Source organism: Camelus ferus, chromosome 17 (genome assembly GCF_009834535.1).
Source record: "Camelus ferus isolate YT-003-E chromosome 17, BCGSAC_Cfer_1.0, whole genome shotgun sequence".
NCBI classification, from domain to species: Eukaryota; Metazoa; Chordata; class Mammalia; order Artiodactyla; family Camelidae; genus Camelus; species Camelus ferus.
In genome coordinates, this window is record NC_045712.1 from 45,891,777 (window position 1) to 45,906,206 (window position 14,430).

A 14,430-nucleotide genomic window follows, 5' to 3' on the forward strand; every position below is an offset into this window, starting at 1 on the left:
ACACCCCTTCTTCTTGATGGACTTCGATTTTTTTTATTTCTGTTTGATAAAGCGTGCAGACTATTGTTTTAGTGAGACACGGGATGGAAGCGTGTGTGTGTGTGTGTGTGTGTGTGTGTGTAGACGCAGTCTCCTTGTGCGGGTACACTAGAGGCCTTCCAGCTTGGTGAGGGCTCTGCTTTAGGCCCCCCACCCCCACCCCCCAGGTTTGTTTGTAGAATTCGTCGACTGTTGCTTTAGGTACGGCATGAGCCAGGAAGAGATGGCCGTGTGGGTGAGTGGGTGGTTGTGGAGTGCGTGTGCAGACCTGGTTTCCACGTGCGCCCTTATGAGGGAGGACTGTACTTTTTGTTGGGACGCTGGTAGTCGTTGCCTCCTTGTGTTGGGTAGGAGGGCAACTACGGATCTTTGAGGGCCAAGGGGCCTTGGGTTTTCAGACCTTCTACTCCCGCGGTTCTGGAAAAAGCGTGTTTTGGCCGCTGAACTTCCCTTGTGTGGAATCGCCCTTTGGCCTCGTGGGCCCTCCGCTGCTCCCGGAGAAGCGGACTCGGGGGACCTTGCCCATTGCCCTCACCCAGCTGGGAGTCCTTGGGCCATCCCCGGCTGCGCCGGCTTCGATCCCTACGGGAACCGGTTTCCCTGGTTGGGAGGTGTCCCCACCCCGTTCAACCAGGGGCTCGACTTCCCATGGAAAACAAGCCGACCCAGCTGCAGGCGGCTCGAACCCGGTGCGCAGAGTCCCAGGGCTGCATAGCAGCCTTTGGGCTTGATTTGGCTCTTTTGGCTGTGGAATAAACCTTTGTTGCTTTTTTTCACACCATGTGACTACTTCCCATCCACCGGAACACACCAGAGGGAAGTTTTGAGGCGCGCACCCTCTGTTGAGTGGGTCGGTAACTTAATGCAATCTGTACCTGTAGACCGGTGAGACCTGGTGCTATGGTCTCGCCTTGGAGGGGAGCAGATTTCAAAGTCGGGGTGGGAGTTGCTGCCTGCGAGGTGGAGCGGGCGTGCTGGTTCCGAGCGCGGCTGAGGCTTGCCCAGCGCAGCCAGCTCGGCTCCTAACCTGTTATTTGGGGAGGAGGGCGGAGCTATTGCCTGCTGGCCTTCAGCCGGCTTCTCCTATTGGAAAAAAGTTGAAATTCTAATGTACTTGTTGTGGACGCATCATTTTTTAAAAAGTTTCCTTCTAGGCATGAAACATAGGGGGTAGTTTTTTTTTTTTTCTTTCCTTTTTTAAGTTTCAAGTGAACTAACCTTAAGTTTTCCCACATTCATGGGTGAATGTTTCTAGAAAGTTCTTTCAAAAATGGATTGAGTCAAATACCGATCATTCGAATCCCAAGAATGGAGAGAGAGAGCCAATTCACTGGGAAGATTAGGAGGAGGGGGAGCCGAGGGAGAGGGCGCCTTGAATCCGCCACAATTTCCCTCCTGGCAGGGGCGTTGATTGAACCCTCCCTCCCACCAGTTGAGTTTAAATGTCAGGTTTTATTTATATTCCCAGTTAAAGATCCACATACGTTTTATTTGGGCTAAAACAGTAGATGCTCAGTGTTGCCAGACTTGTAAAAGGTTTATACACTTTTTAAATTATAAAACCATTCAAACGGTATGGGAGCGGATTAAGTGAGAAGTGGCACTCCCCTCACCCTGGAAGGTACCTGGATGCCTTGAAAATCGGATTTTTTAACTTGTGCAATACTAGATTGAAGTTGAGCAAAAGCATTAAGGGATCACATTGTTAGACGAGCTATCCTTTAGAAACATGAAATTTGCTCAATTTTGAGCAAAAATTCTACTCGTTGATTTTTTTCATTAAAGGAAGGAAACTTGGAAGTTTATTTTTAGATCTCTTTAGTCGTTCCTGGATTTGGGATGTTAGAGAATTCAACTTTAAAGGGACAAAACAATGGGGTGAATAGAGAACTTGAAGTGTTAGGAGGTAAGTCAGGAGGTTCACCTGGGGGCCCCACTCACGGCCTCAGTTCTTTCTCTCCTTCCAAAAGAGTGACCCTTAACAGCTTTGGAATATTGTTCCTGTAAAAAAAAAATGTAGTTTTCTTCTGGTTGGGAAAAGAAGTCTGAGGGCACTTGGGAGGATGACCTTCCTGTCCTCTGTCTGATTGTGAGGATCTGAATGCCTAAATCCATGTATTGTAAAATGTACACGTACTGTATGTATAACCTACTTCAATTTTTGAAATGTGCTACTTTCCTGAGTTGCTTCCCGTCTCAACAGGCTCCATTAAATAATTCAGAGCTTCCTTGCCTTATGGGGACTGATGCCACCTGACCTTGGGAAGGGGGCCCCCCCGACCCTGGCTTTCCCCATTTAATTTTAGGGAGGGTGTGGGGGGCAGCTGGTAGGGTCTCTTCCGGAGGACTCTCCTTGAACATCCCCCTGGGAATGGCCCCTCAGGACTGACAAGGTAGTCTGAGCCTTTGGTTTAAAACATGACTTTAAAACCAAAAAGGAGGGAGGTGAGCTTTCCAGCAAAAGGATAAGAGTTGTTTGCTCCCACTCTATATTTGGCCCATTTCAAAAACATAGTTTGGGTGGTCAGTTCCAGAGGCCTACAGGCCCCGCGGACGGACAGATGGACGGACGGATTGGCGGGCGGGGAACTGGAGACAGGGGCCCCGGAGAGGTGGGGGGAGGCGGCGCGGGACCAGGGGGGCACAGCGGGACTGGGCGAGGGTCTGCACCCCTTTGCGAGGTGAGGTAGAGGGTGGACGGGACTGGAGCGCGCTGCAGCAGCCGGCCCAAGGTGCCCTTTAATGTTGTTACTGCAAATGGGATGTGAGCCCCGTGCTGCCTCGAGGCGACACTGGGAGCAGAAAGGGTGTGTGTTCAGGGCTGGGCGTCAGGATTCTGTACGTGGCGAGAGTTCATTCTGTAAATGGAGAGAGTGGGGTAGGAGCATGTTCCTGTTCTCCTGTTCCCTGGACTTTGTCCCTGGGGGGAGGGGGGTGACACAGTTGCCATCTTGAGGGATACTTTGTAAACTGTCACACCAAGGGTATCAATATTGTTCCCAGTTAGGAAGGCAGTGGGGTGGGGGTGTTTTTCCTGAGTCTTCTAGATGGAAAATGGGGTGTAGGTATTGGTAGAATTAATTTTTGGTCCCTGCATTGGACTTAAAAAAAAAAAAAAGTTCCTGGAAAGATAAGTCCTAGAATTCCAACCCAATGTGACCTTGAATATTGAGCCATTCTAGGTTTGGAGGGGGACTGGGACTGTCTTTCCCCTGAACACCATTCTCAAAATCAGCCTCAAACCACTTTGAGGAAGGCGGTTTGCTGCCTAAAATAATTGGTTGTGGAATGAATTCCTGTCTTGTGATCTTACTTCGAATAAGTCGAATAAGTCACTAAATGACGATTGTGCTAGTGTTGGCACCAATGTTCATTCTATTCTGCACTCCCAGAGTCTGAGCTTTTCAGGCATGCATACCCAGTGGAAGTTTTAAAATGCATGTGCATGTGTTGTGTAAATTGTAAAACTTATATGCAGACTTTTTTTTTTTTTTGATAAGGACAAGAGAAAAAGTGAAGATATATGCATTCTCATTGTTTCAGCACCCCATTTTTGACCCGTTCCGTAGGCTAGGTGCATGTGTGTCTGCTTTGCACATACAGCTCACCTATTCACCAGAAAACCGAACTTTCCATACCTTGGAAGTAACTGGAGATTTCCTGCTTTGAATCCAGTTCAGCAGGAAGGGAGATGTTTGTAGATTGAAATCTGTTGAATTAAGAAAATGCTTGGTGAGACTATATGGGAGAGAATTGTTCATTATTGAGATCTTAGTAACTTAGCTTTACGTGTAATTTACTTGTGGGCCTTTTAAATATTCACGTTGGAGCTGAGGAATATGCTGTCCTCCATTGAAGTGCACCGAGATGGGCTTTATCAACATGGCTCCCAGGGAGGTGGGCCCTGGCTGGTTGGCTTGCGATGGAGCGCTCGCCTCCAGGCACAGCCCGGGGTCCTGAAGGGCGCTGGTAACGTTGAGGCCGAGGAAGTGTTAGCACTGTCTGGGGAGACTTGAGACTCGTTTTCCTTCCTAAGGAGTAAACACTGGTTTGGGGCTGCGTAGACTTGCTTTTGGTCTGCAAGGTCTTTATTTCCCATCTAGGGATACATATTTTGGAAACAATGAAGATATTTTAGGAAGAAAACAGGCACTTTCTCAGACTTCGTTCTTCCTGTGATAGTACTGCACACTGTTTATGATTCAGGTGTTTTCAAGTTAAATAGTTGTACATGGTATAAAGAAATCTGAAAGTGAAGACTGAGTAAAATCCCCCTTTTCCCCCCACGTGTTCCTTCCCATTTTAGCCACTTAAAAATACTAATTTGAGAGCCCCTTTCAGATTTCAGGGTGCTACAACCAGCAGTAAAACCTACTTTCCTGAAGCACTGCTTAATGGAAGCAACTTTCTCCTCTGTCGTGTACAGTTTTGAGCACAGCTGTTTGGCTATTTATATTTTCATTTTAAAAGCAACTTGTGCATATATGGAAAGGGAATACCTTTGGAGGAAGATAAAAATGAGGTGAAATGGTTAAAATGCTTTTGTTGTTGACGTAGTTTGCCAGAAGAAAGGGTTTAAGTTCTTCTGATTATGAGAAATTTTAACTTCTTTGATAATCCTATAGCTGTAAAGTTTAGTCACCTCCAAGTTGTATTTCCTTTGGTGCTAACTTAAGTCACGTGAGTTGCTTTTTCTTACCCGTTCCTCACACTGGGCATGGTTTATTTCAGATGTATTCATTCTTTGTGAATAAAGGACCGTTTCTATGTCATTCCTTCAGGACACTTCAGGGAGAGGTTGAGAAGAATTCTACCATGCAGGCACTTTCAAAGTGGTGGTCCCTCCCCGCTTTCCGCATAACACTAACAGAGTTAAAGGCTTGGCTCACTAAAGGCTGTGGTGGCCTTTTCTTATTTTGGAAGAGAGCAGAGGAAAGATGTTGATAAAGAATTACAGTTACCTAAAGGGAGCTCGATGCCACCATTGGAGCCCACTCTGTTCCCCATTTCCTCGACCTTCCAAGCTTTGTGACTTGTAGGAGGGAGCTCGAGCCATCTTTCCTCTTCAGCTGATGTGACCTCATGCTACTTCAGTACTAAATTATTCTTCTCCCTTTGAGGTTTTGTCTGTACCCACAAACGTAGTTGACTGAAACCAGACTGACTGTTTTGACTGACAGAACTCTGACTTTTTAACAGAAAAATTGGGAGGAGTACGGGGCTGAGCTTTGGCTATTTATATCTGAAACTATTTGGCTTAAACCCTATTCCAGCATAATTCTTCCCCTCTTCAGATTGCCTCTCCAGCTTCCTTCATGTTTTAGATAGTTTGCTTACAGTTGGCTTTGAAGGGAGGGTGGAATGACGAGGGGGGACAGAAAGACCCCCAGCTGCTGGGTTGCATCTCCCACCCACACCCAACTGAGATTTTGGGAGATTGATTTTCAATCTGAAGACATCAGGCCAGTATTTTGTCCTCCTTGATACAGGTTTTCTGTTACCCCCCCCCCCACCCCCGACAGTTCCTTACCTGAGCTCCAGTTCCCACCCATTGAGTCCTATTTTGAGTAAATCTGCGTGATGACCCCAGTTTAATGATCAGTGCGCCCAAGAAGTTGGTAATTTGTTCAAAACAATTTTCCACACACATGCCCTACGGAACTGTGCTCTTTGGTGATAAAGTTACTACTAATAGGTTAGCAACCTGAAGTTGCAGGTATTGAGAAGGGGACCCTTGATCATGCATAAGGGGATAATTCTTGACTGTGATTATCAGACAGGCTTCTGCCGAGTTGCAGATCCCGTCTACATTAATGGAATTTGAATGAAGCGGAGCAGTGTGCACAGGAGTACAGAGTGGGTCAGAGCCAGTTGTGTAGACTGAGGGCGCCCCCCCAACTCCCTCACTCTGAATTTTGAGAGCCCCTGAGAGGACCCCCGTCCCCCCAGCCTCTGTCCTCTGTCAGCAACTATATCCTTTAATTGTTACTTCTGGAAAGTTTTGTCTAACATTTCCTTCTAACCTTAACTGTTTGCAATTAAAAATGTGTTTTTCTCTTGATATGCCAGTGGGTTTTTGCAAACTTTCCTATCTTTGACTAATTGAGATAATGACAGAAATGCTCTTGTACTAAAAAGATCTGCACGTGTAGATTTCCTGCTAACTGTGGGTCTGCTATGACTTCTTCAGCACAGGTGTTTACAGAATGAGAATTGTGAATAGGTGACATTAGCTGTCGCGATTATGGGTTAGATAGACCACCTCTGCAGATTGTGGTCTGTGCCTTCTGCCTCTATTTGGGATCAGTGTCAGAGGGAGATCTTCCTGACTTAGGATCATCTGTAAGCTTGTTTTGAATGCTTGTTGAGCAGCAAAGTGGCTGTGGTAAGGAAAGTTTTAGTCGTAGTTGGGAAAATGTTTTTGTGATGTTTCTGATTAAAGGTGTCTGTTTATTTAGCTTTATTTTTTACTCAAGCACTCTTAGTGTGGTTTTAGATCGAGATTCTTGCTCAGCCTTTGTTTTCTCATCTATAATAAAATAGCAGTAACACTTTGCAGTGCGTGAGGATTCCAGTTAACCGTCATGGCAGGGTCCCACAGTAGAAGGCAGCTGTAAACACTTGTAATAGCTTTTATTAATAAACTGTTAAGAGTATTGAAGCTGACTCCTCACCCCACCCCACCCCCTTTCCCCAAAAGGGGGTGCTGTAGAAGAAAACTAATTGTCAGCGCTGGAAATTGTGGCTGAGCTGTGCTTCTCTGTCAGTTTGCTGTGATCTAAGTGGAAAGATGTAGTGATTATTTCGGGTGATTCTAGGTGAACTGGAGAACATGCATAAACTTTGTTTGACTTTAGAAAAGCTGGAACTCAACTTTAACTTCTGGTTTCTAGACCATTTTAAGGTTCCAGGGCTCCCTGAGCCGAGGGGCAAAGAGGCATGAGTGTACTTAGAGGCTACATCAATGCCCTCAGCCTTTTTTTTTTTTTTTTTTTTTAAGATGGAAGGCCAGTTTCTCTGGTCACATTTTATGGGATGTATTTGAGAACTATTAATCTTTAAAGTCTTGATCTTTTTTGGAACCCTGGCCTTTCAAGGAAACGGATCAACTTGCTCAAGGGAACAGCCTGATTTCAGGGACTGGAATATTTTATAAGCTTTAATTTCACGGTGTTGTCAGGTGTGTGTTCAGGTGTCCCTGAAGAGGAAACCTCAGTTATTACAAGAAAGACCTTAAATCATCGTGGAAAAATGGCTCCTTTACAAAGGGGGATACAGGCTGGGGTGGTGAAAGGAACTTATCAGGAACTTGCCCTGGTCCAGCCCTCTTCACAGCACTATTTATATATAATATTTGGCAAAAATTTTTTTGAAACTAGTCCTTAAAAATCTGATATTTAGTATTAAATACGTTGCTTGAATCTTTAGCTTCTTGTGTCTTATCTTGTTTTCATCTTTTCTAAATTATTGCAGAGAAATTAAATAGCATACAGATAATTACAAACGGGCCACTTTTGTCTCTTGGCAAAAGTGAGTGTGACAGTCATTACTGTGACTGCCTCTCCCCTCCCAGGATTAACGCGATGCAGAGTATTACCAGAACAATAATTCAGCAAGGAAGAAGCCTTGCGTTTTAATTGATTTCTAGAACTGATGACTGCATCTCACAGGAGAGCTCTACAGTATCCGAATGCGATGGTGCTTCCTCTGCCGAACAGCCTGACACAGGCCTGTTCTATCCGTGATCTTGGGCAGTGGAGGCCGCCCCCTGCCCCTGCCCCAGCGTCCTTGCACCGAGGCGTCAGCACTTAAGAGCAAGCACTCTGGCAGTAGTTGGTCGGGCTCTTACACCAGATCTGGCCTTGGTTGATGTTAGTGGATGGATTGAAGGACCAATTCCAGGAAGATTTTGTCGGTTCTCAGAGGTAATGCAGGTTGGGTTTGACTCAGAAGATGCTCAGCTGTGTAAATGTCATCTCTCACATTAAGCGAAAGGAGGGGAGAGTTTCGGGATGAAAAGGGCAACAGTAAATGGGGAAATGCTTGTAGCCTCTTGGTAACAAGAGCATGAGCTTTAGAGTAAGAAGACCTGGGTTTACAGTTCAGTGTTACCCTGCAGTAGTGGTGTGACCTTGGACAAGTCACTTAACCTGACTTTTCAGGTAGGGGTGGTAGGAGTTACCTTTTCAGAGACCTATGGTAGAGGGTGTTATAATTTACACAGAGATGCTTTGAAGAAGGAGGTAGAAAAATTTGTGTTTCAATATACACGTACATAACCATGTGTGGAAAAAAAATTGTCTTCAGCTTTTCCTGCAAGTCGCAGCCAAACGGGTAAAATTCCTTTTTCGTGAAGTTAAATACGCTGCTTATCTTTCTCAGAAAAATATTACCTGGTTGATGGCCAAGTAATATTTGGTACCATGAAATAATTTGGGCAGTTCCTTATTGCCAGCAGGACTTGATGTGTTAAGATTTGTCATCAAGGTATTTGAGTGTCTGCTGCTGAAAATCATGCCCCTTGGTGAAGACAGATAAGAACAGTCTGAGATCTGTTCCCTCCCTGAGCCTCCTGGTTTGTCTCTTGGAGAAGACAGAACTGGAAGGAAGTAGGTGAATGGGGAGGGGGTTCTTACCTTCCTACACGACAGCCCTAAATGTGGTCTTATTTACATCACCAGAGGAAATCTAGGAGTTTGGGCTGAAAGAGGAATTTAAGATGAAACTTGGAGGATGGTGTGTTACAGGAAGAAAGTGGAGAGAAAGACAGAAGTGGGTTTCTAGGAGCCTGCACTGGATTGACTCTAGAGGAGAGTGTAATTTAGATCTTCTACCAAGTTTTTCCTTTTGACGTCCCTAAGAAAGGTGTTAGGGTCCCCTCCCCCTTTTTGTTGTACAGTTGATTTACAATATTATTAATTTTAAGTGTACAGCATAGTGATTCAGTATTTTGATGGATTATCCTCCATCAAAAGTCATTGCAAAATAATGGCTATAACTCCCTGTGCTGTATTCTTGTTGCTTATCCGTCTTGCGCTTAGTAGTTTGTATCTCCTCAATCCCCTGCCTTTATCTTGCCCCTCTCCCCGCTGGCAACCACTGGTTTGTTCTCCATGTCTGAATCTGTTTTGCTATTTCACTTGTTTTATTTTTTAAAATCCCACAAATAACTGATGTCATACTGTAGTTGTCTTTCTCTGTCTGATTTGTTCCACTGAGCATATTTTCTAGGCCTGTCTACATTACTGCAAATGGCAAAATTTCGTTCCTTTTTTTATGGCTGAGTGATATTCCGTTGTAGATCTGTACCACATCTTTATCTTTTCATCTGTTAATGGGCACTTGGGTGGTTTCCATCTCTTGGCAATTGTAAACAATGCTGCTATGAACATTAGGGTGCGTGTATCTTTTCAAATTGGTGTTTTCATTTTTTTCCAGATACCTACCCAGGAGTGTAATTGCTGGATCATATGGTAGTTGTATTTTTAGGGGTCCCTTTTTACCCATCCTAGTGGCGTGGTTACTAATCTGTAGAGGAAATAACTGTCAGTCCCTGAGCCAGAGCCACCTTAGTTACTTCAACAGATAATTTAATGTAAACAATTGTCGCCTGTTATTTGAGTTGTTAACCTGGGAAGCTGAAATGCAAAGAGAAGTAACTGGGAAGTAGCAGCTGTGGGCAGCAGCTGCCATCCTAGGCCTGGGAGATCCAAAGAGGAGCGGTTGGAGTCGGTAATACTTAGGGGGAGGGTTCCTGTGGGTTTGGCTTCTGGGTAGGGACGATGAAGCCAGTTCTTCAGTGTTGAAGACTGGAATCTGGTGCCGCCCCTGGAGTGACGACCCAGTGTTGCTGGAGTAAAGGAGTCTGTTGGGAAGCAGGCAGGAGAACGTGTCCTGTCTCCTCCAGCAGCCCCTCTTGTCAGCATCACAGGGATTCAGCAGGCAAAGTAGAGGATGGATGTGAGGCTGGGAGACAGTAGGAGCTCAGCAGCACAGCTGCGAAGGTGCCACCCGCTTGGGCCAGTGCTCCAGCGGCATCACTTGGTACTGGACTTCATTTGACAGTTTCATGAAAATAGCAGGGAGACCTCAGGCTAAGGAGAACCGGGATGTGTGCAGAGTTAGCAGTGCCGTCTGTCCCCGTCCATGTGACTGGCCGGCTTGCTGTTGACTCTTGCCAGCCAGCTGCACGCGCCCCAGGCGGCACCCCCGCCCTGCGCCCCGCCCAGCTCTGTCCAGTGAGTGGTGTGCTGGCCAAGAGAGGCAGACCTGTGTGTGTCCTTCATACATGGATTATTACACAGTTTAAGTGAAAATGACGTGGGTACAGTTTCTATGTAGACAAACCTGAAATTCTGTGAAGACAGGGATTTGGTAAAGTAGGAGGCCCGGGGAAACAGCAGTGAGCAAAATAGCCCCAAACCCCTTTCCTCGGGAGCTGACACCACCCCAGAGGCCTGGGGATTCTCCCTCCCTCCCCCAGAGGCCCTGATTTGTGTTTTGGTCTGGCGCCTAGGGGCATCTGTGGGTACTGCCCTGGGGTGAGCTGGGCTGTCTGGGCCCATTGTGGTCACAGCCTCAGTGAGGGGAGGAGCCTCAGCCCTGCAGGAAGGAGCCCCCCTCCCTGCTTCCCCTTCCTCTCCTCTGCCTTGGAGGCGGCCCGTCCCCGCCACCCCCCCAATCCCAGGCTTTGTCCTGCAGTTCGTGCTGCATAACTTTAGGCTGGGAGGGAAGACTTCACTTTATACTCTGGTGATTTCCTATTTGATGTTTTTGGTATTGTTCTTGTTTATTGAGGTAAATGTACACATCGTAAACTTCGCCTTTTTTGGCGTACAATCTGCACGTTTTGACAAGCATGCGGTGTGCAGTCACTCCTGCTCCCAAGACAGAGCAGTTGCATCAGCCCGTAAGTGCCCGGGCCCCCAGCCTCGGGCAGCCAGGGACCTGCTCTCCAGCCCCATCGTTTTGTCCTCCCTGGAAGGTTATGAAATGGAGCTGATCCTTGTTGTTGTTGAATCCTTTAGTGAGTTTCCTCACTTGCCGGGCCGTGCATTCACAAGTCATCACGAGGTTGCTGGTACCAGGAGTTCCTCCCTCCCTATTTGTAGCTGAGTAGTTTTCCATTGTATGAATGTACCACAGTTTACACATTCACCAGTTGAAGGGCACGTGAGTTTCCTGTTTTTGGCAACTGTGACTATTTATGTTAATGCCTGGAGTACGAGCGGTGTCGGGTCTCTTTCTCCCTCTGGAGCCCCCGTTTTGATCCGCAACATTTGTCAGCAAAATTGTGTGGCCATGAGCCTCCTGCTTTCCTCATCCTTCTGTAGGGTGGTAACGTTTGCTTCTGTCTGCCCAGGGCTATCTTTTTTTGTTTGAGAATCAAGTGAATTATTTTCTGATTAAAAATTGCATGTGCCGTATATATAAATGCAAGTGAAGACAAATCCAAAGTGAAGGAACAGTGCTGGGGGCGGGGGGCGGGGGTGGGCAGTGGAAGCACCCAGTCCTGCCCTATATTTATTGTTAATAATTTTTTGGAAAAATTTCCCTTGGTTTTTATTTCCTTTGTTTCTTTGTTGCTACCTTTATCAGAGCTCTGAGGGATTTAGAGGTATTCTAAGAGGAGAATTTATTTTCCCAATTTAATTGGATTTTTAAAAAGTCACCTGGGTGCCAATAAAAAATTGAAAAAGATAGCTCAGATCAGCGATGGATGAGTCCAGATACTTGGAGCTTTGAGGGAACCTTGGGAAGAATCACTTCCATGTAACGTGGATAAAGTAAGGTTTAAGTGTCTCCACTTTCAACTGAAGGTGACTAGAGAAAAGGGGTTTTCATGTTTGGGTTTATATTTGTGGTGATCAGTGGAAACCAGTTTATGAGGGGACAGCAAAATCCTCTCCTGGCGAGAGAGAGCGGTTAATTCTAGACAACATTTGGGGCTCACTTCAACAGCTGCTAATTTTGTAATCTTATTATTTGTCCTTAAGTGCACTGTGCAGTAAAAACACAGATGTGCCTTGATATCTAAGAACTGAGGTATCACTGTTAATTTTATTTATTTAAATCTATTTTTATTGAAGTACAGTCAGTTTACAGTGTTTTGTCAGTTCTGGTGTACGGCACAATGCTTCAGTCGTACAGGAACATACATTCATTCTCATTCTTCACCACAGGTTACTACAAGATATTGAATATGGTTGTCTCTGCTCTACAGTATAAACTTGTTTATGTCATTGTTAATTATATTTAAATGTTAGTAACATAGAAAAACATGCCAAAAAAAAAAAAAAGGCACTGCCTGTACCCGGGCATCTCAGCCTGTGCAAATGCTTCTCCTGCAGCTAGTTTTGAGGTTGGAAAGCAGACATTCCCCTCTCATAAAAGGAGGGATGGTGTTGACATTTGGTGTTTTCAGCATTTGTAGTTTCCCCTGAATTGGTTGTGTAGGGTCTGCTGCAGGACCAAGTGCAGAATTTGTCTGAATTTAATGTTCATCAGTGCCTGTTTGTTCCAGCCTCATAGAACTCATTTTCAGGGTTTTGGGGAAAGGATTGCATTTCAGGCTCTGTTGCTGCCTCGTGGAATATGATGGAGGAGGGGGTGTTGCTTAGGGGGGAGTCCAGAGTATCCAAGGTATAATGTTCTGTGGTTTCAGCAGATGAAGAAAACAAAAGTAAAAAATTAACTTGGGGGTACATCGCTGTGCTATCTGCCAGGCCCTTCTCATTTCGCTTCCACTTGGGAATGGTGTCACTCACCTGGTGAGGGTCTCACCCCATCTTGGTGCTAAAGGCAGACAGGTTTGCCATGCTGAACAAAAAAACCCCAGATGAATGAGTGCTTAATAATAATAATAACTATAGAACATTTGCAAACACTTGATGGGGGTTACAAAGGAGAGAAGAGGAAACAATTTTGTTTGAAATTTGTGTTCTTTGAACAGCACTGAAAAGTTTTGTCTTTGTTTTTTCCCCTTAACTGACATTTTGTTTAGACTTCACAGCAGTTGTCATTTTGGGTGGTAATTTTTCCGAATATGTCTCTGACCATTTATTTGACTTTTCTTTCTTTCCTGCACCATCCTTACCTCGTAGTTGCTGGATGAATGGAAAATGGAGATTTTTCTCGGGGCTGCCTTGTATTCTCAGGAAGTAACTTGGACCAGTTAACTCTAATCCTGATTTAATTATGCAAGTAACACATAAATATCTTTGTTCAGATTATCTGTAGAAAATGATTAGAAGAGTTCCCCCAGCCCCACTTCTTCCCAAAGGGTGTGATCTGGGTGTGTGTTTTCTTCCAAACGTTAACAGCCATTCCCTCCCCCCACCCCCTCAACACACACAAGTATAGAAACACAGTCTTAAAAACATGTAGACATCTTTCTGTACTTTGCTTGGCATTACTGCGCCAAACTTGGTGTTCATAGTCTGCAGTTTATTTAGCTGGTCTCTGGGATTTTCTCTGCATTGGCCATTGCCATTGATTTGTGTCCTTGTTACTAGTAGTGGGAAGACCCCCCCACCCCCTCCCCCAGCCAGGGACGTGCTGAGATACTGAAGGGGCACATTTGAAATGTTAATTTGCTCCTGAGAGCCTGCCTCTCTGCCAGCCACATTTCCTCCCACCCACCCGGCCTTGTGGCCATCCATCTACTGGGAGAAATGGCTTGTCCTGTTGTTTTACTTTGCATTTCTGTGATTACTGTGGGGTGGGCATCTTTTCATTTGTTTATTGACCATTTGGGTTTCCTCCCCGAACTGCCTTGAATCCTGGGTCTATCTCTCCTGGGTTTTTCAAAAACCATTTTGTAGGCATTTTGGATAAATACCCAGTCCTAGGTGTTTCTTGCAGAGGATTCCTGAGCTTGCCTCGATGAGGTTCACTTGGTAGACATTTTAAATGTTAGTGTGATTGATCGTCTTTCAGTTTCTCGACATCTTGTGGCTTTAATCCTACTTTAGAATACAGTCTTGGTGTCTTGTGGGAGGTGAGGATCTAATTTTGTCTAGAACAAATGATGAGCCCGATGTCCTGACTGCTAGTGAACGGTCTCATTTCCCCCTTTTCTCTGAACCTTACATTTCTGGGAAACAGCTCTGAATATAGCTGTTAGCTGGGGGTGGAGAGGGCGGGTATTAAGGCCTTTACTCCATGAGTGCCAACTGGGTTGCAGTGTAATGTATGTATATTGAGTGTTCATGCTTTGTGGTCCTATACCGGTGATGTCCCAAAAATCTCTTTGATGTTTGGTAGCTATGAAGGAAACAGAGCAGATGAGTGCCAGTGCTCCTGTGAGGCGTCCATCAGGGTTGGAGCACGTGTTGCTCTGTTGCCTAACTGTGTACCGCTCATATTGTCCAGGGCCCTACCGACCCGCCT

General features: G+C 45.5%; 1 protein-coding gene across 1 annotated transcript in view; it reads left to right on the forward strand.

Annotated features, from left to right (window-relative positions):
* The window catches only part of TRIM71 (tripartite motif containing 71), a 61,740-nt gene that overhangs the window by 2,186 nt on the left and 45,124 nt on the right, over nt 1-14,430 (forward strand). The window lies entirely within an intron of this gene.